We start from the raw sequence: 25,059 nt of genomic DNA on the forward strand, positions 1-25,059 counted from the left end.
GGAAATAATAGACGCACGATGTTTTTTCTTTTATATTAGTTTATTGAATTATGCACGAACATAGCGATAGAAATAGAACGAAATCGATCATATCTAATTCAATAAAATAATATAAAACAGAAATTGTTGCTCGTCTATTATCAGCTGATACGATTAGCCCGAAAACGAACCACAGAATACAGCCGGCTTAGACACGGACGGACTGTATCGATGAAGGTTGACGTTAAGGTGTTTCAGAAAACCATAGAAACTAGCGGATGGCTGAGGCCGCAGACTGTCGCAACACCTGTTCCCAAACAGGGGTTATAAAGTATAGTGGCGAGTTCCGGGGTGGTCCGAACGGTGCGGTTCTCCTGCGCCGAAAAAGGCTCGGCGGATCGAGCTGCAAGAAAAAAAGAAAGAGAGAGACGAAACGAGAAGGAAGGGTAGGAAGGAGGAAAGGGACGTGTGGCAAAAGGAGCACGCGAACACCACACAGACTCCGAGCGAGAGTGTGTGCCTCGTATGCAGAGGCTCGTGTCGAGCCGTGTCGCGAAAAGGAGACGGCGTGGCAGGAGAGTTCGGCAAAAGGGACTCGAATCGCGGGCCGAGACGGGTGGACGCGAAGGCCAACGGAGAGAGGAGTTCTCTGGTTAAAGGAAGAGACGATAGGAAAGGAGAAAGAGAGAGAAATGGACGGAGGGAGAGTGGGCTGAAAGCGAGCCGCCGACACCGTGGAATGATGAATGCGTTTGGGAAAGGAGCCGCATAAATCGTCGAGGATAATGCGGCTCGCACTTTTCGGTCGATCCTCCCTTTGAATCCGCGCGGGTTTTGCTCCTTTTCGCGCGGCTGCTATCGGACGGGCTCGCGGGTTTTAGATAAACAAGCAAACGGTCCGAAGAAGATTTATCGTTTTGCCGATAGTTCGTTAGAAGGGTCCGTTAATTATTTACCCGGGATTAACGTAACCGAACTTACCGTCGCTGGCGATGCAGGCTACGTCAGGTAAAATGGGAAACGCGGAAGCTATAGATTATCCCGATTGAGCTTTCCGTCTCGTTGAATGCAACGTTCGTCAGGTAAAATGGGAAACGCGGAAGTCTATGGTCCAGTCGTTGCGACAGCCAAAGTCGATACAGAGATACAGCGAAGAATTTGGATAAATATCATGGAAAATTTGTAGATTATTCGTGTTACATGGAAGATTTTGAAATTTCATTAGCGCTGTAACGAGACGCGACTGTCGCAATTATTCATAATTAGAAGTCACACTGACCAACTCGGCAATGTAAAAAGTACAGGAAAGCGATGGTGTTGCAAACACGGTTTTCTTCGATTTACTTTAAAATTTATTACGTTTCGTTTGCTTACCACGAACATTTTTCTCGGGGCTACCAATAACCATCGTACACGTTGAAAATATTTTTTGGTCATTGGTAATTTGGTTACGCCAGTTGCTTCTAATCAAAATCGGTTAAACTCGGATATGAATTCTTATGCCATCACCTGTTTGGTTTGATTTTGTTTTCATTCGCAATCGTCATGATCCCTGATAAATTCATGAGTATTAACTCCGATCGTCCTGAGTGTACATAGCAGCGTGATTAGCGTACTGTTGCAAACAAGTCGAGTGTAGCAAAACGTTACCATGATCGGACACTGGTTGGCGAGACGCGCAAGACTAAAATTTGCGGGAGTGGTCAAGCAAAGGCACACGGAGAGCGGCGTATACTCGCGGAAAGGCGTGGGAAGCCACGACGAAGGGTTATGGTTATTGCGGAAATATTTCATCGTCTTAGGCGGCCGTGCCGATCCTCGTATAGGGCATTTATCATGATAAGTAGCAACGCGGCGCTCGGTCATCGTGAATTAGCTTGCATCCACCTAGTCAGCAACACCATCTTCTGCCGCGTGGGATTATTATCGTTATTGTTTGCGTTATTATTATTAAACGCGAGCCTGCAACCCCTTGGCGTGGGCGGAAAATCTCTGGGAAAGCCAACGGTCAACCCACTGGCGATTTGTCTTCCCTAAAATCGAGCCACGTTTATTCTTCGATCGTGTAACATCGTGTAAACGTTTGCGACAGTACCTCTCCGATAAAATTCTTTTTTATTTCTCCGAAATACCATATCGAATTAATCTGGAGATTTTGATTTCCACAACTTCCTGGTACACGACTTTTTGGCACATTGCTGTGACAAATTTTCAAGCTCGATTCTCTAGGAGAGAAAATGTCGCGTGAAAATATTTCATCCTGTACTTCTATTTACGCTGGTATTTTCGCGTGAAATCACTCTGAGCGTCAACGTCGATGACACCGTGTAATTTAATTGACACGTCGATAAAACCAACGATACTTTCTTACTAATTCAATAGCCGATTAAACAATTGCAACACAACTAAGATCTCTACATGTGAAAAAGGAACACACACGATCGCTCAAACGATCGAACGTCTTTGTACCTACTGGACGAGTATGTCTTCGCATTTATAATTGAACGAATGTACGTCGAAAGGTCAAATGGAAACGCTAAAGACGATGTTTCATCATCGCCCACACGCGGATATAACCGAGGAAGGAATTTCGGCGAAGCGATTTCGCTAGCCAACTCGTTGCAGGACTCGAGACGGATGGCCGACATTTAAAGGGTCCTTATACCTCGGTTACAGATATCTGGGAGGACTTGGTCGGACGCCAGCTACGTGACAGGAATAAGGTTAAAACCTCCCTCGCGACGAACTTGCTCCCACCTCCGGATAGCCTGGTTGCCAAAAAGCTGCGCGGATCGAACTTCGTCTCGCTCTGCCCGGAATTAGATCAATCACAGACCCGGTGTCTTCCTCTGGGATAAAATTTACCTCGTCGCTTCTTCCCGTAGCCTCCGGCTGGATAAAATTTCCGCGAAATCAGTGCGCCGTCGTGAGACGTGCAAACGAAGTCACCAAAGTCGAACGTTCGCGACAAAGAGGTTCCATGTTTCGCGTATTTTCTCGCGCTTTCTTTCGTATCAAAGTTCTACGCTCGTTACGTCGCCATCTATCTCGAGGGTTCGCGATCGCTTGGCCTCGTAATCCTCAAAGTCCGCGATCAGACTTTTTACGACGGATTCGTGGAGCTTTTTACGAGTAGCCAGCTTTACTCCGGACTTTGTAATTTACAACGAGGCTGCCGCGTCCGCGTCGAGCTCGATCGCCTTTCGAAACTTCCAGGTATTAATCGTCGCCGTGAAAATTTAGTTATTCGCCGTTTCCGCGTAACGTTATGGTCGCCGTAAATAACAACGCGAAAAGAACAGGCTGGACCCTGTATCTCGGGGTTCGCAGACCGTTTCTCGAGAGAAAGTGCCGCGCCCCATCGCGCCACGATTTCTGCCGGCCGAGGCGAGCTTCGAATCGCCTCTGAGCCGATTCTCGCCGATGACGCAACCCAGCCAAGCCGTGTGTCGCAAGCGGAGAGCCTATTCCTCCGACACGCGCTCGTAAATTCGGCCACAACTCGACCTGACCAAGGTGGGCCAACTGTACTCCATCTCTCTCTTTCTCTGTCTCTGTTCTCACACACGAAATCACGAAAACTGACTCGAGGCGAGTTCTGAGCTTGATCGACGTCAAACGCTAAAGCACCGGCTGTCGCGACCAATTTCCTCCGCCATCTGTGCCAAAGTTTGACCGCGCGAATCTTTCCTAGAGCAGTGGCTACGAGCGGTGTTGCTTCGGTTTCGCTTCGGTGAGAGCAGCTGGTTGGCGATTATTTCGAGACGTAGATTAGGATAAAGCGATAGGAAACATCGGGTAGAGTCTCGAGGATGGTTTAATCACGAGGCGAGCCAGTGGTTGTTTCGCGAGGAGAATCCTATATATGGTGTTCCACAAAATTGAAGCCAAAGTTCAGGAACATGCAGTGGTTACCGAAACAAGTAGGAAGATCTTGGTAAACTGGTTCGAACATCGTTACTTTCGTAAAATTTATTACGCGTCTTATATGTAACGTTTGTAAATTTCATCAGCCCTGTAACGAGACCCGACTGTCTCCATTTCATCGGTAAAGTTTGAAGCTAAGAATATTCTCGCGTTGCGTGTTCCAAAACGTTTCCAGCGAGCGACAACTTTTAGAAACGCTTGGCCCGTACCGAAGACACGTTCGGCGACGGTTTCAAGAAACAGGAACAGCGATGGTGGAAACGAGGCTCGACGCAACTTTCTGAAACACCCTATAGCACGACGAGCCTATTCTTCGGTTAAAATCATCGTAACGCTTCGATTTATTATATTTTATCCTTAGCCTAGGCGCGGCGCGAGCAACGCCGAGATGAGACATAAGACGATATACCATACCGGACGTGCCTCCCTGGTGCGCGAGGTAGGCAGCAACGATGCGGTATTTACAGTCCCGGCTTACCTACATCTACAACACAGTTTACTCGTTCGTCCTCCCCCTTTTGCCGCCCACACGCAAACAGGACGAGGCAAACAGACGCGTAAACGGGCAAGACTCGTCTACCAAGCATCCGCAGCTGCTCCCTCGACATCCTCGTGGTCGTCTTAGGGAACTCCGTCGGGATTTCAGGAGCCGCTTTTCGCTCGAGGAATTCCATAAATTGAATATACGTAGCGGAGTGTAAATCAGCGTTACCGAATTTTCAAATCGCCTGTTGTCCGTTCGTCTTTGTCATTGCGAGCTGTTGCACGATGTTCGCTGAATCTCGTATAGTTATACGTATCTGGTTTCGTACTGGTTTCGAAGCGATGCTCCATCGTGGAAACGCCTTAACAGCGGTTACGCCAGAGGACACGCCATTTAATATCGTTTCGTTTATCGTCCCGGAGTTTCTTTAAGTTATTTGGTACGAGTTGAAGTTCCATGAAGTTTTGGGATGTGCGTTGAAGGGACTGGACGAAGCAGACTGCCTGAGATTTCGGAAATTCGATAAGAGAAAGTTGGACGTTGGTAGCTTATTGATCTTGGTACGTGCTTGGCAAAATCACTTTTGGCGAAATATAACGTGCTCTGTATCGAGAAATTCTTTTCGTGGAATCGTATTATGAAAATATAGATTGTTCTACGGAAAGTTGGTATCGTTGGAGTATCTTGTCGTAAAAATCGTCGCGTTGCGATCGATTTTTCAACGATGCGAGACGCGTTGTTTGTATTTCGAAGAATGAAAGCTCGTGTTGGAGTAACCCATTTACGTTATTATTAAGAAACACGCCGCCGATGCCAATGCGAAAGAATTTTCAACAGATTGTTTTCTCTCGCGTTCACATTTACACCCTGTTTAGCCAACACGAAGCCGTAACCTGCTACATTTACGACGATATCGCTGACAAGGTTGATCCACGAAGATCCTATCTCCTTAATTCAACATTCTTTCCCACAGTTTAGCGCCCACGTACAAAAAAATCTCGTTGCACAGACAGGAGGCTCGTAAACGTCATCGAACGCCCCAACGTTGTGCACTTTGGCTCAAATTCCCTGGTGCTAGGGCAGAGAGTTGGCTATAATTTCGAAGCATTGTTTGAAGAAGGTGTGTAACAGAACTCGCGCGTCGAGAACCAGCACGTTATACCGCGTTATCACGAACCATTACGTAGGTAGTAATTGTTGCCCGTGAACGCTAATCTCCGCGTGGAGCAAACGTTCGTCTCTATACACGGTTGCTCGTAAACGCGGCACGTTTCCATCGGTCGACGATATTCGTGGCGTCTGACGTCGAGAAATCGAAAGTTTAGCGATTTCTCGCGCCTTTTCCAGCTCGGATATCGCGATACGGGGATTCGCGTTGAAACGGAAGGCGTCCCCCTACGCGAAGCCTCCACCTCCGCTCGTGGAGGACGTTAACAATGCCGGTTGCCTACCTTCGGTCCGGCTTCGCCAGATAACAACGAGATGTAGTAGGTGGGAAGGTGTAGGTAGTAGGTGACTAGACCGATTCTATAGTTAGATCGTTCCGACAGTGGTCGAAACGCACGACCTGTGCCCCTTAGATGAAATTTTATAACTCGCTGCCACCGATAAATCCTCTTACGTAACAGGAACAAGGTTGATAATAAAATAACTGACCAATTACTACGTGTCACTACCATGAACAGGAAAAGCAAGTTTACGATGTCTCGATTAAGGACTATGTATATGTATAAATTTTATTAATTTCTATCGTCGGATAGAAACACAAAATAGAGATAAATCGTAGCAACGTTTACGTCCGACTAAGTTCACAATTACTTTGTAACTTCCGTCGCAGCCATTTAGATGAAACGAAACGAACCTGGATTTCACGGGATAATAACTTCGATTTGTCGCAAATGTGTCATCTAAGTTATCGCGAAAGCTCCGAATCCAAAGATTCAGTTAATCGTTACAATTTTTTATCTCGTTGTACGAAATCTTTTTCTTCGTTCGTTCACCACTGCCTACCACGACGATTGTTACCACGACGTTACGTCTTCTTACGTTAGTTTCTTTGCTCTTTTCTCGCAGGATATCCTTCCTGTCTCGCGCCGCTTCCTGTCTCCCTCGGCCCGGCCGCCAGACTCTCCGGCGAGAGAGTCTGGCAAAAGTGTGCGACAACCGCGTCGTGAATTACGATCGACCGACGAGATCCTCGGCATTGTCTCTTGGAAAGGGAAAAGTTTGTCTCTGGCACACGAACGATGAAAGTTCTCCGCTGCAAAGATATACGCTCGAGTACGATAACTTTTCTCCTCGGTCTCGTCTCGTTCTTTCGTTCGTTGCTCTCCGCTCCCATTCACTGTCCCACGTAAGATACATGGACGCTCTCACTGAATTCTCCGAGTAATCTGTTAACGCGTTACAGAGGTTCAGATCGTACGAGATCAAATTAATTATAAGTGGTAAACGGTGCATTAAAACGGCGGAAGAGGAGATTTCGTAATCACCATTCTGGAACGGACGGTTCCACGAAGAGGGATCCGGAGAATCGACCGTATCGTGGGAGAATCGCCTCTTTGTATCCTAATTTCGCGAGCGTGATCCCAACGAAGGTAATTACTATACCAATGCAAAATTACTATAACCTGTATGCAAATGTCACATAGCATTTGCACGGTATATGCCATATACCGTTATACGCAATTTTATATTTTTATAAATATACCTAGGGAAATCGAACTTAAAGAAAAGTTTCTTTCATCTTCTGAATATCGCAAGGAGCGTTTTACTTTGGCTGTTTCGTACGCCAAAATTCCTTGTAGAACCGTCTATATCGTTAATCGACGAAACTATTTACCATGGGATTCTTCGATTTCTTAGTCGTAAAAATAAGAAGGGTCGTTTAAACTGATGGAGAAACTTCTAACGATGATACTACCAGCGACGTTTCAATAAAAATAGGGTTAAACTACCCTATCGAGTTGATACTGTACCGTGCGAGTAGCTTCTTTTATTTTGTTCCTCGATGCGTACCCTCGCTTCGAACTAGTCTAATAACGCTAAAGAAAAATACGATGAAAGATGAAACGAGGTGTTTCGATGTATGAAAGCCGTGTACGAAGATGTCAAGACGGAGGGGTTCGCCAGGGCGAGAAAAAAGTCTCGTGATGGAGCTATAAACGCAGAAGGACGGTTCGATGATAGGCTGCCGCGGAGAAAATTCAAGGGTTTGCCGGCGTGGGCGGAGGTCTCGCGATCAATCGATCAAACGTCAAATATACGTCGGATCTACGAGTATGCTCCGGCTGAACCTCGGCTCCCGGGGCACGTCGTCCTTTGCCTCGGCAAATTAATGGGCTGGTCGACGGATCGAAAGGGGAAGCGTGAAATTCGCTTTGATTCTTCGGCCCTGTCTCCATTAACGTCTTAATTAAGTCAGCGACTGGGCGCTTCGCGATACGCCGATCGATACCCGGCAATCGTTACCCTTCCTCGAGATGGCCAACGCACGACGAACACGAAGCGAACACGAAGGGAGCACCAGGAGAGATCACGGTGGAGGTATCGTGCGAACGAACCGAGCTTCGAAGGAAGCGACTCGTTTGATCGCGCACGATTGCAAAAATGGTCTGTCTTCGTAGGAGGCGATTGCCTCTAAAAATAATATCGTCATCGGATATGGAGCGTAGGTGGTTGAAAAAACAGAAAGGAAGGGAGTTACGATGCCCTCGATGGTAAATGGTTCCCGTTTAGCCGAGCAAAGGGGATCGAGTACGAGAGTGTCACATCCTGCGCGAATTGAAAGCCGGAGGGCGTCTCTGTGACGGCTGGAAATCGAGGTCAAACCTCCAGAGGCAACTAAATTGAGCTCGATCTAATCTGGAAGGACCTTGCGCCTACTTTCCTCCTCTCCGTCGTTCGTCAGATAAAAAAGGAAGCAAATTGGTTCCGATCGATTTGGGTGCATCCTGTGGAACATGTACAAAACCTACGGTATTCTGGTATTCTGAGCAGAGAGACCTTGAACTCTTCCTTCTTTAAAACGGTTTCTCAACGCCGTAGAAATATAGAAGGAGATCGGCAGACATCGCTTAGATACGGTTTATCCTCGTCAACCGCTAACAGCTGCAACGATGGCCATGGCATCGTCGAGTCTTCCATTACCGTGTCTTTATTATGAAACGCAGTCTCGTTTGTCCCATTCATGGGACGCTCGTTCGCGCCAATGGCATCTCTCGGAATCGAGTTGCTCTCGATTCGTGTGCTCGCGACGACGCTACGCGATGAACGCCGTTCGTCGAGGACGATGAAAAATTAAGCGCGAAGGTCGTCGCTCGTGCACGCGCTCGGCTACCTTCGAAAGCTCGGCGAGCAATCTCACGACGTGCATGCCTGCCTCCGTATAAAGGCGACCTTTCCCTCTCTTTCTCCTTCTTTGTACACCTACAGTGGCTCGTGAAAGTATTCGAACATTTATCACGGAAAATCTCTATGTATATATCGTGTTATATAAAAGTAAGAATTATCACCTCGTTCGAAATCTTAGATCAAGGTAGATGGAGATTGTACGATTTTAGATAACTAATCATATTCGTCTTGTAACTCGTAAATACAAATTTACATATTCTTCGGTTATTACGCTGTATGCAAACTTATCTTGTGTATCTTGTAACGCAAAATTCTAGCGGATCGATCGGTTCCCTTTCCTGTTCATGCGTCGCATCTTCTATAAAGGTAAGATAATATGTCGAAGTAACTACTTCAAGAAACATTCTACATCTCTATTTATGTATATCCGTGACCTGGAGACTGCTATTACGCAGAGATATTCTAAATAAGGAGCGGTGCATATTATTGTTCCCTTGAATATACATTATGTTTTGGGTTGCAAGGTCTAGGAACAAAGGAACTAATAAACAGATTTCTATAAATGTTGCCTGTAACCTCTAACCAAAACTATAAGCTTTTAAACTTTTTTGGTAATTTCCTTTTGCTGTAAATATATGAACGCGCTTCCTATTGATTCTATTGGTATTGTAACACTATGAGAGTGAGGATCTGAATCAGCATAAACTTATACATTATACTTATATTTATACTTTTAATTATTTCAAAATACTTTTCTATTACAAATTCATCCACTCGTTCTTCAATCAGTCAACCTGAACCTCAACATAATACATTCGAATACTTATGGCTTGGCTGTAATTGAAGCTTCAAGATACGTATGTAGAGTAAACGTATATTTCGAAAAGATGACGAAGCTTTGTACAGTCAGTTGTTCATTTTCAATATTAACCCTTTGCACTGCGAATTTTATTTCAATTTCGTTACCAGCAGCTCCCAGTGCTTTCAAGTGTTTTATTTGAAATTTACTTTAACCAAAAAATAAGACAATTTAAATAAATAAAGGAAGAAACAAATTCACTTAAATACCAGTTTTATTCACACTGTTGTTGTATTTAGTAATTTTTAAGTGTATGATATATCTTGAAACAATTTCCAGGATACAATCCTGGTTTTCTTTCGCACGTTTCACAAAAAAAAAGGTGGCACTGAAGGAATGTCGAGTGGGACTCGACAAAGGAGCTCCTGAGATAAAAACTGATGTCGAGTCACACTCGACATAGCAGTGCAAGGGGTTAGCATATACAATTTCAGATTTAACAAGTGTAGTCACAATAGCCGTGTCTCGTTACAGTGCTAATGAAATTTCAAAGCGTTTCGTTATAACGTACGTAACATGTTCGTAAAAGCTTCTACAGATGTTCGAGTACTTTCGCGAACCGCTGTATCTCTGTGTGCTTCTTTCTGGAGTATGCGAACGCACGTAACGTACGGTTGCTTCGCTCCCGAAGGAATCGGACGTTAAATCGTCGAAGCAACGTGCAACCGTGAGCACCACGCCTCGCCCATCTTGACGCAAGCCTGCTGCTTGTTTACGAGCTTCCAGCGGTGTGTATCGGGATCGATGAAAGCTCCAGTCTCGCAGCACCGGTTTACTCCTCGCGCATTCGCAACGCTCGCGTTAATGCAGCATTGTTATGAAAGCTAACGCGACGCGTTTACTCGATTCTACCGAGGTAAGCACTAGAGTTCACTAGGTCCTTGGTGTTTTCCTAGTATCGGCCAACGGAGCAAGGTCATTCGGTTCGCGCAGTCCTTTCGAATCGAGAAAATTTACCACGGCAGAGAGTAAAGTTACAACTTAATCAATTAGGAGACGCTACTTGTAAAAGTGGAAACTCGTGACTAAGTTGAAATCTTCAGAATCTTCGTTTACGTCACGATGATTTTCAGCTGGACATTTGTAGAAGTTAGAAGATGAACACGATAGGTTGAGCGTTACATCGTTACACGTTGTCTCTCTAAGTCGCTTATATCTCATCGATAAACGATAAAAGATTTGACCTCGCTATCGTGAAGATAAACTTTTTATTGTAAAACTAAATATCTTTTATCCGTTTAAAACTCCATAATCTTTATCTATCTTGATGAAAAGTTTCAAACGAGATAATAATCCTTAAAGGTGTTAATAATTTTCAGACAGTAACTGACTTTCTGTAAGTTTTTTAATAGTTACGAACGAAGCGTGCATAGCTGGACGTTGAAAAGCTAATTATAGAAGAACCGACGGCCATTTCTGACACTTCGAAACATCGACTTTTCGTTCGTGCTGCGTTTGCAGCGAGGTCGATCGGAGGTAGCAGTCTGGTCCTGTTCGAAGATGGGATCGCGCGTGCTGGCAATATTTCAGCACTGCCGAGCACGAACCAGGCGGACAGATATTGCGCTTTGTACGAGATCGCGGGATTTAGTGAGCTTTTCGTTCCCCTGCGATCTACCGCCGAAGTAAATTTCTCGATAAGCGCGCATTAGCGATAGACAGATTCTTCGTCAGACCGATTCCCTCCTTTCTACTCGCTAATGTACCCTCTATCGACAAATTGTCGAGAAAACAGTTGCCTATTGCGATCCGAATTCTCAATCTCGCTGCTGTCTCGACGAGTAATACAACTTTCGATATCTCCAGCGAAACTTTGGAATAAAATTGAAATAACAGATCGTACGTATCGATCGTTTATAAAAAATGAACATCAAATGAAAATTCTCAGTTCTACCAAAACTTTCGTCACGAGGTGCGCAACTTCGTAATTGCGTTGTATACGATTCTTCCGCAGTACGCTCATAGAAATTATATAATATATTAAATGCTTATTTTTATATATAAAACTAAAAAAAGCTAAAGCTAATTGCGTGCATATCGGAACACACATTCGTTTGCTTGCCTGGAGAAAGACAAATACGTACAAGGGTTGTTTTCGTTAGCAGCCCTCCGACTAGCGATCCAGCTTTTATTCCGCGACATTGCCATATCGCTATCATTCTACCATACACGTCAAGCTCTCTAACATATTCGGAAGATTACGCGTACAAAACAGCAGGAGAAGGCACGTTACGGCGCACGCGCTACGCCAATTGCAGCGTACGCTTTCTAGAAGGAATCCTCGCGCGGTTCCCTTTCCGACGAGGGTCCTGGCTTGTAATTCCTTGCGTGGCTGAAGGGGTCGAAGGCACTCGAAGGCGAAAGAATCTCAACCCCTGCGCTTCTCGACAAAAGGACTCGCGTGACGCGGCCCGTGGCTTTGCCGTTTCTCACCCCCGGCGTGTGCCACTCCTGGTACACGAAGGGTGCCACTACGACCCTCCCTTCCTTCAGCCACTCTGCCGACCTTCCTCGGAATCAGAAGTATCGTCTTTCGCGGACTAACGAGCAACGCGTGCTCGCAACATCCCGCTCGATCCTTTGTTCCGATAAAAATGTACACGTTCCGTGAAATTGTACAAGCGGCTCGTCGATCCAGGATCAACGATGCTATTCGTCTTTTCCCTCTTCTCGGTCGGACGTTCTTTTGCTTCTCTTTCTTCTTCGCATCGAGAGTTCGTTGTGATCGCGTTCTCATAACGTGGATCTGCTCGGTCCCCTCGTCGACTTGTTTATCCCCGTTCGATTGCATCCAGTTCTCCTACAGTCGTTTTCCGCGAGTACTTTGCATCCGAGAATACGAGGTCGTTTGAAAGCCTCGACATATCGAAGGCGAAGCGACCGACAAATAGACGCCTATTATCGCGCACCCTCTTCGATCCTCCGTAGAGCGAATCTACCAGTGTCGTCGAATTTCTCTTTAGCTTCCTTCTTTCTTTCCTTTTTGGCTGGATTGGACGATAGCGGTGAACGAATGGTACGGAGAATTAAAATAAAATTTATTCATGAAACGATAGGAGAAAGAAATTACGAGGAAGAAAAATCGTTGGATTTGATTGCTCGTTAACCCTTCTATGAATAAAACTGATCATTCATTAATTTATTTATTGTTTCATTACGTGCAGATTAATACGCGTACACGACATCGTAGTTTGCGAATTATTAATTTATTCAATTATTAACGCGAGATAATTTACAATTTTATATTCGTTCGTGTTGAATAAATTAGATTAATTATATGGCCGAAATATGTTAGCCGCGTAACAAGTGTATTATTATTATAATATTACGAATTATTAAACGATAAGTGTATTTGTTCGCGACGAAATCAGCTTCAAGTTTTAGTGCATTACGTGCGCGTTATAAACGTACGAGAAAAGTTATGCTTTTATTATTAATAATTGGTAACAAGCATTTTCTCTCAAAGTCTAAAAAAAGGCTGGGTCGTGAATGGGTTGGGAAACAATTCTGGCTCGCGATAAAGTATTTAAAATTAAAATAACTTGACAAAAAACCGAAGTGGATTACCTGGATAAATATAATGCTGATTGATCGATTAACGCACAGTGACTGACTTTCCCTTCTCCTACTACAAGCCCGATTGGGTTCGCAGGTCAAAAAGTGGCCATTGTTTATGTATGTCCCTCACGCGCCATGCTTCAACACGCCTCTTCAACGATATATGAATTTTCAAGAAAAACTAACGCAAGGATACTGACGTTTATCGATATAATCGATGATCGATGAATACAATACGAAATAATAAATATATAAGGAAATACGTTATACTCGTACTAAATATCTTGTAATTTCTACATACAATTCTCAGATTAGTTTCTATCAATGATTCTATCAATGTGATCAATAACAGTCGTGTCTCGTTACAGTATCGGTGAAACTCGATATATTCATGAAAAGTTTGTAGAACTGTTGGAATAGCTTCGCGAACTACTCTATATCGAACGATAAAATGTCAAACAACGAAATCTTAATAGAAAACCTTTTAGCTTAACAACGACTTGTAGTCGATCGACTCGTTCGGCGAATCAAAAGTTGACCGACGTAGACGCGATTTTAATCGACTCGATCGTACGCTATCTTATTGAAGAATCGATTTACGGTCTGGACAGGCGTGTAACTTGGTACCGTGGAACCACGTGTAACCATGTTGTGGAAAACTCGTTTCGTTTATCGATAAAACGCGAGTGTGACGTAACGGACCAATGAATTTATAATCGCGGGCCAGAGCACGGAGACTGGAAAAGTTTGATGGATGAGTAGGAAGAAAGCGACTGCGTGCAGTCAGGGCCATAGGGAAACTATTATTCCTCGCTGGTGGACTGGGGCGAGGGCTAAATGAAATCCACTCCGGTGGCTCCGCTAAATGGTACGCGGACTGATATTTGCATATTTATGCGTTTTATCCAGGCAGAATGGATAAACCGCTCCGAATGCTTCTTCCCGTCGTTGAGTTACAACGTGTCGGCTCTCACGGACACATGTCACGACTTTTCCCTCACGGCATTTTGGAAAACCTGCTCCTGTTTTCGCGCCAACATCTTGCTCAGGGCAAAATTGCGAGTTCTGTGCCCGCTGGACATAGTTCAAGGTTGCATCAAGAATTCATCTTGCAGCGGTTCGCCATGGTATTTGAACATTTACGGAAACGTTTTATGAATATCGCGTGTGTTGTACGAAACATTCTTCGGACACAACGTACTCGGACAAAATTGACCCTTGAAACAAATCAGAAAATGTATACCCTCGTTAAATAAGAGTTGCGCATCTGCGGAGAATGAGATAAACTCGAGATATTATTAGCAAGTCGTTAAAAGAAGAAGCAGTACGTCGTGCGAAATTTTAAAAATTAAGGTGAATAGAAATTGTATGATCTTAGATGGACGAAGAATCCTCGCATTTAACGTTACAATAAAAATATTTTTGAGCGTTGTATATAACGCACATGATATACGCGTGCAAGTTGCCTATACTGTTCGACTGCCCAAGTGTTTCGCGAGTCACAGTACTCTCCTAATCGTCAGGATTCCAACCTGTCGGAATTATTTCTATTATTCGTCCCTGAAATCCATTAAACGCTGTCTAATTGCAGTTTGCCCTGCAAATAGAGTGACAATAGCGAATGGCGCGGATAGTGAAAACTCGATCCTTGAGACATTGCAAATTGTTCTCTCCTTGGTCATAGAACAACACGATGACGAATCACGTTGTGACGACTTTTAAGGTAGCCGCTCGATTCTGATGGATTTTCTGCTATAAAAGGTGAGAAACGATTTCTAAGAAGAAATGGGATCGCCTCTCGAACGATCGAAGGACTGGTTGTTCGTCCTACGCAGAAAATATAGAAAGCTCAGTGTTCTGGAAATCGAAAAGAGCGACGACGAGAGTTCGTAGGTAGAAGAAAACACGAGGTTCTCGCATGGATGATCGCTATTGTCGGAGGATGGATCGATGAAAGAAGCAGTTCATTATGACATTTAACCACGAAGGGAATATCTGACGAGAAGCTAATCAGGTCAATCAGTCCTTAATTAATGTTTAACGAGGAACACCGAAAAGTTCTTAGTTCGGGATCTTCGTTAGCAGACGTATTTCGTCCCTCGTTAATGGGTCCGGAGTTATTCTCGCAATTTCAAATTATCTGAACCCTTGAAACAGGATCCTTTAAGCTGAAAATGGAGGAAATAAAATTTCTCTGTATACTTTATAATTATTTTAATATTTTAATTAACTGGCCAAGACTTTTCGATGAAAACGATGCCAAACGTGACTAACGACAAATCAGAATGAATTTTCAGCTTCCACGATGATCGATGGATGTCGTGCTTTTGGTTTTTCGGTACACAACGCGAGCTTCGACTCTGTTAGAATTATCCCTTTTCGTAAAATTACCGCGTGTTTTCGTACCTCGTATTCTACTATTCTTCGCTATTCTTCTATTGGGTTGGCAACTAAATGATTGCGGATTTTGCTATTAGGTCGTAATAACAAAATTTTTAATAACAATAACAAAGTCCGCAATCACTTAGTTGCCAACTCAATACTATTGTTTTATATCCAAATTTCTGATCGATCTATTGTTTACTGGTAACGCTGTTCGTACGAAACGAGGAGCTCCAATCTTTCTTTCTGACTCTCTGTCTGACTCTCATCTCCGATATAGTAGCGTAAAAGCGATCTAATCGAGAAGAGGCAACAATCGACAATACTTAGAACACTGCCTTGCATCTGTCGCTAATAATTTTCCCTTAACAAGGACGCGTATCGGACAAAAATTTCGAGAACGACGACGGTCGAGTGCTCGTCTAAGTTCGGAACTCTCGTAGCTCGATCGTTCACCGAAAACGACAAAAAATTCGATTTCCAAAGTTTCCTTAGTGACGACCACTTTCGACGACTTGGCCGTGGAAAAGCAGTAATTAGGGAGAATCTCGGAGAAACGAAGTCAGCAAAAACTTGGCCGACACTCCGAAGCGAAAGATAATCTTTCTCGACGATCTTCCGTTAAACGGAAACAGACCGCGGAATTAATTAGATCGCGGCAACTCGAGGCGCAAAGCTAAAAGATCCAATGGCGATTTAAATACCGTTGGAACTTATTACCGCGAGTCGATGATGGAAACGCGGCAAAAGTGTCCGTGAGATTACGAACGAAAGGGAAAACGAGAAAAACGTTGGCTCGCGATTGCGATCTATCCACGGGCATCGGTTCGTTCTTTCCGAATCGACGATCATCATTCATTAGCCGGGCAGCCCGTTGTTCTCCCACTCATAAATCTTCGAGTTCCCATCTATCACCGTGATAGATCCCCCTTGCGTCCCCGATGCTCTCTCCACTCTAGACGGTACGCGTCCACTAATCGTTTTTCGACGAAGGTCTCGATACAAAAACGGCGAGAGGCGGTTCGCGGTAACGTAACATCGCAACCATCGGAGAAACGATTTAATCGTCGTTGGAAAATTTACGGTCGTATCGCGTTTAGAGGTTCGAAGAAAAAAGTATTCCCTCGATCGGGTGATGATTTCTCGAATCGAAGCATCGTCTTCTTAGAGTTTTTGGTAAACGAGCGATAGCGGAACTAATCGGACTGGTTCCATAGGTTCGCCGAGGTATCGCCTCGGAATCGAAGGCACACTGGACGGTAGCTGGTTCGTAAATAGAGGAGAAAAACGGATAGTTTCGGCAAGAGCATCGGTAACCGCCGTAGGGGTATCATTCCCATTGCTGGGAAAGATCGCGAGAGGGTGGTGGCCGAGCGTGTGTACGTAAAGAAGAGAGACGGAGAAACAAGATGGGATGAGGAGACTGCAATACGAAGGGATGGGGCGAGAGACGGAGAGACGAAGAAAGAGAAAGAGGGAGGTGAGAGCAAGTTAGTGAGAGCAAGCTAGCGAGAGCGGATAGAGCAGTGGTAGCGCGAGAGGCGATGGCGGGAGGGCGAAGGGCGGTTAGCACACTCGGTCGATCTCTCGTGGTTGCCAAGCGACGAACATCCACCACCAGGGTTCCCAACTACCCCTGGAACATCCTGAAAACCGGCTGGCTGCGCTGGCGCCACCTGGCTCGCCGGAATACGCGCCACCCCCGTCCCCGCCCGCGGGCTGACAGTCGCGCGATGCACTCCACGCTGGCTGGATCTCGCTTCGGAGCTGCCGGTCCTCCTATTCGCGCCGCCGATGCGCTTTTCGCCAGCGAAATCGCTCGTCTGGCCGCGAACCAGTCGCACGGACGCGAACCGCCGCTTCCGCTACCCTTCGACCACCTCCCTCCTAGAGGATTCTTTCGGGAGGAGAGGACCACCATCGTCATCGGCTGGCCGCCATCTTGCTAGTGCATCTTGCTGCGGGCAACCCCGAATAGTAGCGGCAACGCGCGTACGAACGTTCGCCGGGCACGAGAACACGGAACGACACCGAACGTCGATCGGCAGCAGGGGATGGGGGAGCGGGCAGTTTCCGGTCTTGTTTTCGGCAACGGCCGGCACCGCTGGTGAGACGGTGCGATAACCCGCCGGCCAGACCACGGGGTTTATCGTCGTTCGCGCTCTTACAGCCCAGGGGTCGTTGAACGTGGGGTAAGTGTCGGCAAGCAGCGACGTTCGCGTTCACCGGCACGTGCTTTCCCAGCGTTGCGCGATCGAGTACCGTTGCTCCTCCCGTCGTTTCCATCGCCACCCTGTTTTCCCAAACCTTCGCTACTTTCTCGCCTCTCCCTTTTCGCATTCTCGCACCATTCCTCCGCCTCCTTTTATTCGCGCCCGCTCTCTCGTGACTTGTTTTGAACCAAGAGGGTGCACCGGCAACCCGCCCTCTCGGGCCACCCTTCCACACCCTACCCTCTCACGCTTTCGGCCTGCAGATTTATTTGTTTGGAAAGCGTCGCACTCGTTGTACGCAGTTACGAAGGAGAATGGCTGCACGACCGAGGACGACGAACTTTCCGCGATCCCGCTTCGCTTATGGCTATTGTCGCGCACGTAACTTCCATCGGAATTCCTCGGTCGGAGAATTTCCGCTATTTCTCATCGACCTCGAAGATCATTGCCGCGAAATAGCGCACGTGCGTCTCCCTTGGGAAACTTGAAATCGCGAAACCGCGTTCTCCTTTTCCATCGGACTCTCCAAGTAACTCTGAATAAGGGGATCGATGCGAAACTCGGAGAACTCGAGAAACTCCGCATTCCTCGCCGAAGACCAAGCTTGTCACGATCTAACCGTTCATGTTATACGCGTTTGTTAGCTTCTTTCGCGGAATGTGGGCCACGATGTTGCACGAATACGTTTATCGGATCTGGCTGCGTGTTCAACGTGTATTAACGCGTCCGTAACGCGCCCCGATAGCGAGTAACGAGCTCTACATTTCTCCATTTAATGCTGCGACGCGTCGTCCGGTTACCAGTGTCCCACGAGTTCGCCCCGTTACGAGAGGGAAACGAATATTGCGCAGTACGAGCTTACCGCCAGCGGAGAATAGATTGCTCGTCGTCTCGATATCCCGACCGTTAGAGAAACGGCTATTTATAAATTTTGTGAATGGACGTCGCGCGATCTTGTCGACTCCCGATACTTGCCGACCTTCGACTTTCGACCTTGCCTCCCCTTTAACCTTTCGAAAGGTCTGATTCGATTATTTAGCGCTATTCTTCGCACCCCTGTGCTTCACCACCACTCGTTACGTAGCTTCTATAGAAATCGTTTCGCGGTCTACCGATGGCGTTCGATCCTGTAACATCTCACAGGTCGAAAAACCAATCCTTTTAACCGATATTGTCTCTTTTATCGTGGCAGTGATATATTGAAAGTGTTACACACCTGACCCCATTTTGCGTTCTCCTGTTACTTTAATTTTCATGGTCCGCGATCTGGCATATAGGTATTATTGCCTGGATGCTGTCGAACATGTTTGTGCAATTTCATCGGGAACAAGAGTAGTTTTCAAGAGTTGCTGTACTCTGTACTGATATTTATAAATACGTGTATTAACAATGAATGAACGTTGTTAAAATATACGAACTAACGAGAAGAAAATAATCAAAAACGACGCTTACGATCTTTTCGCGGAATCAACGGATATGTACCGTATGAAATGTAAATTGTTTATTTACAATCTTCTAAACAGTACATTAAAATTAAATACACGATTCGTCGAGATGACAACAGCTTTTGAATATTATTCCTACAATTAATCGCGATTAACAGTTCGTATAAACTATTAATCTCCACGATTATCCTTCGTCCTATTTCATTCGTCGCTCTTTCATTTATACGGACCGTCGTTTACATAGACATTCACTAATCGTGTACGATTGCCTCGGATAAGAGCAGAAACTACAATTAGTCTAAGGAATTTTACTCGACATATATTCCATGTATTTGTAACAACGTAGAAATATCCAAACGCTTAAGAACTTCAGCGTACATCGATACTCGCGTTGAAGTAACAAGAACCATCTTTCGCGAACAGTCTCCAACCGGTTAACAAGTTAAAAAAGTATGGAGTCGAACTAAAAACGTTCTCTCGTCAAAGTTCCCAAAATTCGATCGCAAAACGAATCGAACTTTATTCTCGGTGGAGCGTTGGTTTATCGAAGATCATTGTGTCGCGGGTTCCACGAAGAGACAAGTTCGATGCTTGGAGGCGACTCGGGACGAGGAAGCTTTCGAAAAGTCATGTGCATCTAACCGAAGGAACAGCCCGAAACGACGAGTTCCCTGAAGGGCTGATGCGCTCCCTTGAAGGAAAGTTGCCGGCGGTCCGAAACGAAAGACGGCACCCAGGGATAGGGTGGTACGTGTTATTCTTCCGCCCGCCCCCCTTTCGTAACGTCGTCGCCAACGATGCGGAGCTTCTTTTTTGCTTCGAACGTTCTTCCCTTCTGGTGTCACCCCTCGGCGTTCACACGACGTCGGCGATCGTTACACGTGTGTTACACTCGTCGTCGTCGTATCAAGACTCTCTTCCTCCCTCTCTCTCTCTCTCTCTCTGTCTGTCTGTCTTTGCGGCTCTTCACCGAGGGAACTTCCTCTTTATATACCTTGTGTACCTTGCATCCATTCCCGTACTGACACGACGCCTCCTGTTTTATTTTTCTCTGGTTCGCCGGAAGCGGGCCGGTCCGTTTTCATCAGCGAAATCATTTTGATAGCCGACGCTGATCGAACGCGATGAACGCGGGAACCAGCTGGTAATTGTTTGATTGAACGATCGAGGGGATCGGACGGCACCGCTTGATCCTGTTTCGCGAGCAATTTTTATCGGTATATCGGTTCGAGGGGAAACGCGGACTCCCTGTCGAATTATATTAGGGTGCTGCGTAAGTTCTATCCAGAGTACATTTACAAATTCGATTTCCAACCTTCGTCTATCATCGCCTGTGAGAATATTCGAACATTTATTGCAAAGACTTTTTATTATACTGTCGCCGTTATTATTCTTTCTCTCTCTCTCTCTCTCTTACTGTCTCTTTGCTTTTCTCGAGACGTTTTCGTATTTATGGTAAATACGGGAATTTATCATCAAGTTCGTGGGTTTCCTTTTTCTATCGTACGTTTAGAAAGATTCGTACCAGTGACCATTTGCGCAAAATTATCGTTTCTCGTACGATGATGTACGTCTATGATAGTATCTCTATTATGCGTAGGTTGTTACGTAGATTCTATTTTTATTGTTATTTAATATCATACCGTGTCTGTTGTACAAAACTTTTTAAAGAGATTTCTGATAAGTCTATGACAAATATATTGCCGTTCGGAAGTATCCGAACGCTTGCTTATCTTTGATGGGACATAATTCAATAACCAATAAAGAGTACATGAAAGTAATTTACGTACAGAGCAACGTCATCCTTGGTAGACCGATCCTTTGGTATTTCGAGCCGCGTCGAGCGGTTACGCTATCGGTTGCTTCATTGTTTCCGTAATTATAGAGAATGATTTACATCTGGCACGATCGATACAACTGGGACGAACAACAAAACGCTTGGAACAATGCAACGCTGGCTGGTCTACGAGCGTAATGTTTTATACACGTCGGTAATTGCAACCCAGCCAGTGATGTTACGTACACGCAGCATATGTCATCATTATTGTTCTCCGGATATACACTACCGTTCGAAAGTATCCGAACATTTACCAACATGCATTTTAACTGAGAATTTCCGACCAAGTCGAACTGCAGTGATTTTGTTCTTTATAATCGTCGTAGATACGTAGCTACGCCTTCGTTCGTATGTTAGGACACTACCAAATATGAGATAAATTCTAACGCCTGTAATAGTTATACATATACGTAGGACGTGAATGTTTATGCGTTTATAGAGAACTTAAAAATACGAAAATGTATAAAATAAATAAAATGTGTAAGCAGCGATATTTAGATGGTAAATGCTAAAGGTAGTAATACACATATCATATATAGTAAACAGTGAAGCATATGACTGGTATATCTGTTAATAGGTAATTTAAATGTAGAGTCTTCTAAATTCATAGCAAGCTAACAAGCGCTGTTTGTATTTATTAATGGGTCATTAATATGTGTATATATACACTTTGGTCATATGTAAATATATGTTCAATATAGTAGAAATATGTACCACAAATCAATTAGGTAATGGATGTAGTTACGGAAAAAACCGTGCTTCGATTAATATTAATTAATTATCGAATATAAGAAGGGCCGTCGTTATTCGTACGTTTTAATTAAATTCAGTTTTGTTGCTACAAATTGATCAAATTATTCAGATCCTTGTGAAGTTTATACGTATAATAAAACCTCGAATTGCATATTTTTCTGTACACTCCACTGCTCCTATATTTCATCAGATAGCCTTTTCGATTCACGTTCGTCAAAAATATTTCCCCAAGTTATTCTATAAAAATGCATGAATTTAATTGCGCTGCGATCCTCGAATTTTCGTATTTCAATCTTGTTTCCGTTTTAACAAACAAGATAGATCTATATAACACGCTAGGAAGATTTGACGTATTAAAACGAGAAATCACGAATGCAAGAATTTTTTATTATTTTACTCGATCTCCTGAGGTACTTTTTGACGTTGGAAAATATAATTAAACCCGCTCGTCGTTCCATTCTTCAGATTTTCAGAAAGGCAACGAAAGCAGGTCTTACGCTTTTCCAGCATTATCCACAAACCGCAGCTGCCAGGATATTCAAAGAACGTAGCTGTGGAACCCTTCTCTAGTAGAATAGAAATTTGGAGATTGGAGGGTCGAACCATCTGAGAAGACGCGTGGCGCCGAGAAATTCGTTTATTCCGCGTCCGTGCATACACATGACCATGGAGCTTGGCTCCGACGAGATTGACTCCGAGACGAGATACCAGAAGCTCCGTCGTAGCTGTTCTTTCGACTTTGACTCTCGCTTTTCCGTGATCTGCATATTTTGTCTCTTACCAGTGTCTCGTGCGGTATTTCGCCAAGCTCTCTCATCCTAACGAGATTTTTCTTATTCCTATCATGGCGGGGATAAAAACTCGTGACATCTGGAGATATCGACGTACCAAATGATAGATTTTTCTAGTCGTGCCGGGACTACTCCTTCCTCGATTTCAACGGATGTTCGAGACTTGAATTTCCAAGTTAGAAACGGCCTGTTTATCAGAGTACCGATCATAGGGGAGATCGTAGTCGACATTACGTGGAAATATTCGTACGTGTTACGAATATACGCGATAGAAATTTTGTTAGAAGCCGCCCGTATATCGTAAAAATCGAAGTACGCTTCATTAACATTATGGATAACTATCGATAACGGGATACTGATGCCATACGAGGGTCAACCTACCGACGCACGATACACAAAAGGTGTTCATAAAACGTTGCATTTATTGTAGCTAGCCTACGATTATTTATGTAAACTCATATTTTTATAGACTCAATTAAAAAAAAATGGGACGAATAAAAAATCGCTTCTATTTAATATTGTAAAGAACAATATACTTTATTCGTGTATTTTTACATCTTCAAGTTACACAAATAAATGAAAAAAAAATTCCTACTCGTAATTATGATCAGTCGTGTTTAGAACGTTAGCTTCTGAATATTTTTAGAACGCGTTACTTTCATGTAATCTGTTGTTATGTAAAGTTAATCTGTTGCGCAACGGGATTATTCGACTTTTAAACGGTTAAGAATCCAACATTTTCTCGAGCGATCGCACAGAGGAGGAACGCTGGTCGGGGGTTAGAGAGTCGGAGGTGCACGGTCGCGACCAGGAGAATGTCATGGTCGTACTTTAACTCCTGGCCGTCCTTCGGAGTTCCTCCCCTTCGTAGTCGGATATGGTTCCATAGGTAACCTTGGATTTTTTTAATTATCATTGAATCACCGTTAAACACGACACTGTTAGGTGACTCTGAAATTAAGGTACGGCCACTTAAAAGCAAACCCGTAAAGCGACGCCCACGCAGCGGGTACCTGCTATATGCACTTACGCGCGTGCAGGGGCGGATCGAGCGATGTTCGTTCGAACTTTAAAGTCGACGTATTACGAATTTCTCTCTTTTGTCTCTGAACGTCGCGTCGTTCCAATACCCTTTAAACACTCGAAGCATCAAGGTGAAAAAAATGTTCTTTTTCTAAAGATATACTCTCTAAATAGAAAGCCTGGAGGGAAAAATCAAAAGGCTTCGGTTCTCGCAGCTGCTCCCATTTACCTTTCATGGGCGTTTATCCCCTTCCTCTTCTTCTTCTTCTTCTTCATCGAATGGGTTCAAACTTCCGATAGTCGGTTCAATGGCGAACACGTCGAGCGCTAATTGTTGCCCCCAGCGTCACGAAAGTCGCCGGTATTTCGCGTGCCGCTTCTCCATCCTCTTTGGTCGATTGGAAGGAAGAAAAGGTCGATCGGCTCGTCGTCTGGCGGAGAGGAGATACGGCCCTGAATGCGCTGCACACAGGGTGGCCAGACAGAAAAATGGCAAAAGCACTCCCCACCGATGACTGCCACGAATAAGGGCCACATAAAGACGGGTCGTAAAACTATGATTTACGGCTTGTCATTGATGCGTTTGCTGTCCGTCCATCCGTACGATCCTTCTCCCTCGGTTCATCATCGTCTCCCTTCGTGTTCCCTCTTATTATTTTTCTTGTATCTCGTCGTTCCTTTTGTTCCTCGACCGCGTCTCCTGCGAGAGGATAGCCCGTTCGAGAGGCGATAATCGATTAGCCGGTTGGAAAAAGCGGTAGCGTATCAGTATCGTTCTGACCAGCGTACGATATATGTAATAAAATATCACTAGAGGAGGGGAAAAATGAAAGGGAAAAGCTGTGTGTATTGTGGGAAAGCAGGAATTATCGTAGCAACGTATTGCCTTTGTATAGTCTTCTTAAAATATACACCGGGGTTCATAAGTCACGGACCATTTATTAATCTATCAATCTTAAACGTAACTCTTGTTTAAATAGATCAAATCTTCCATTTCTTTCTTTTTATTTCTTCTTCTCCCTTCTATCTTTTTTTTCTTTTTCTTGCAGGAAAGCATTTTAAAATTTTAAAATTCGACGCGTTGTTAATCGATCTCGTATTAGCGAAATCACCGTTAAGCGCTTGAAAACGTCATTGTAAATCAGAGTAACGATTTAAATATCCCATGACTTGTGAACAATAGCGTGGATCAAGACGTTCGTTCCTTCCTCTTTGTACTCGCATCTCTTATTCCCCGTAATAATTCTTGCAGAAACAAATCGTCATATTTTACATTTGTCTTATTGCAAACCATATCAACGTAATTATTAACCCTGAGGATCACGTGACATTAGCAAGAAACGAAGCGGATTTACGTCCCCCTCTTAGGTATTCGTTCTTTTTCGTACCGTTGGCTGTCCGCAGCCTCGGCACTTTCGAGTGGGGGAGAACCAGGAGACTGGAAGAAGAAAATCC

At 44.6% G+C, this 25,059-nt stretch overlaps 1 protein-coding gene across 5 annotated transcripts in view; it reads left to right on the forward strand.

Annotated features, from left to right (window-relative positions):
- Positions 1-25,059, forward strand: part of LOC117236949 (SH3 and multiple ankyrin repeat domains protein 3) — a 177,733-nt gene that overhangs the window by 104,074 nt on the left and 48,600 nt on the right. The window contains exon 1 of one of the 5 annotated variants that reach the window (XM_033500411.1): positions 17,267-17,734. The exons of the other annotated variants lie outside the window; for them this stretch is intronic. The gene's annotated coding sequence lies outside the window, so the exon portion shown is untranslated. Of the gene's footprint in view, positions 1-17,266; positions 17,735-25,059 lie in introns of those variants that run through there. 5 annotated transcript variants of the gene reach the window in all.

This window comes from Bombus vosnesenskii, unplaced genomic scaffold (assembly GCF_011952255.1).
Source record: "Bombus vosnesenskii isolate JDL3184/JDL3185 unplaced genomic scaffold, Bvos_JDL3184-5_v1.1 scf7180000013352, whole genome shotgun sequence".
NCBI classification, from domain to species: Eukaryota; Metazoa; Arthropoda; class Insecta; order Hymenoptera; family Apidae; genus Bombus; species Bombus vosnesenskii.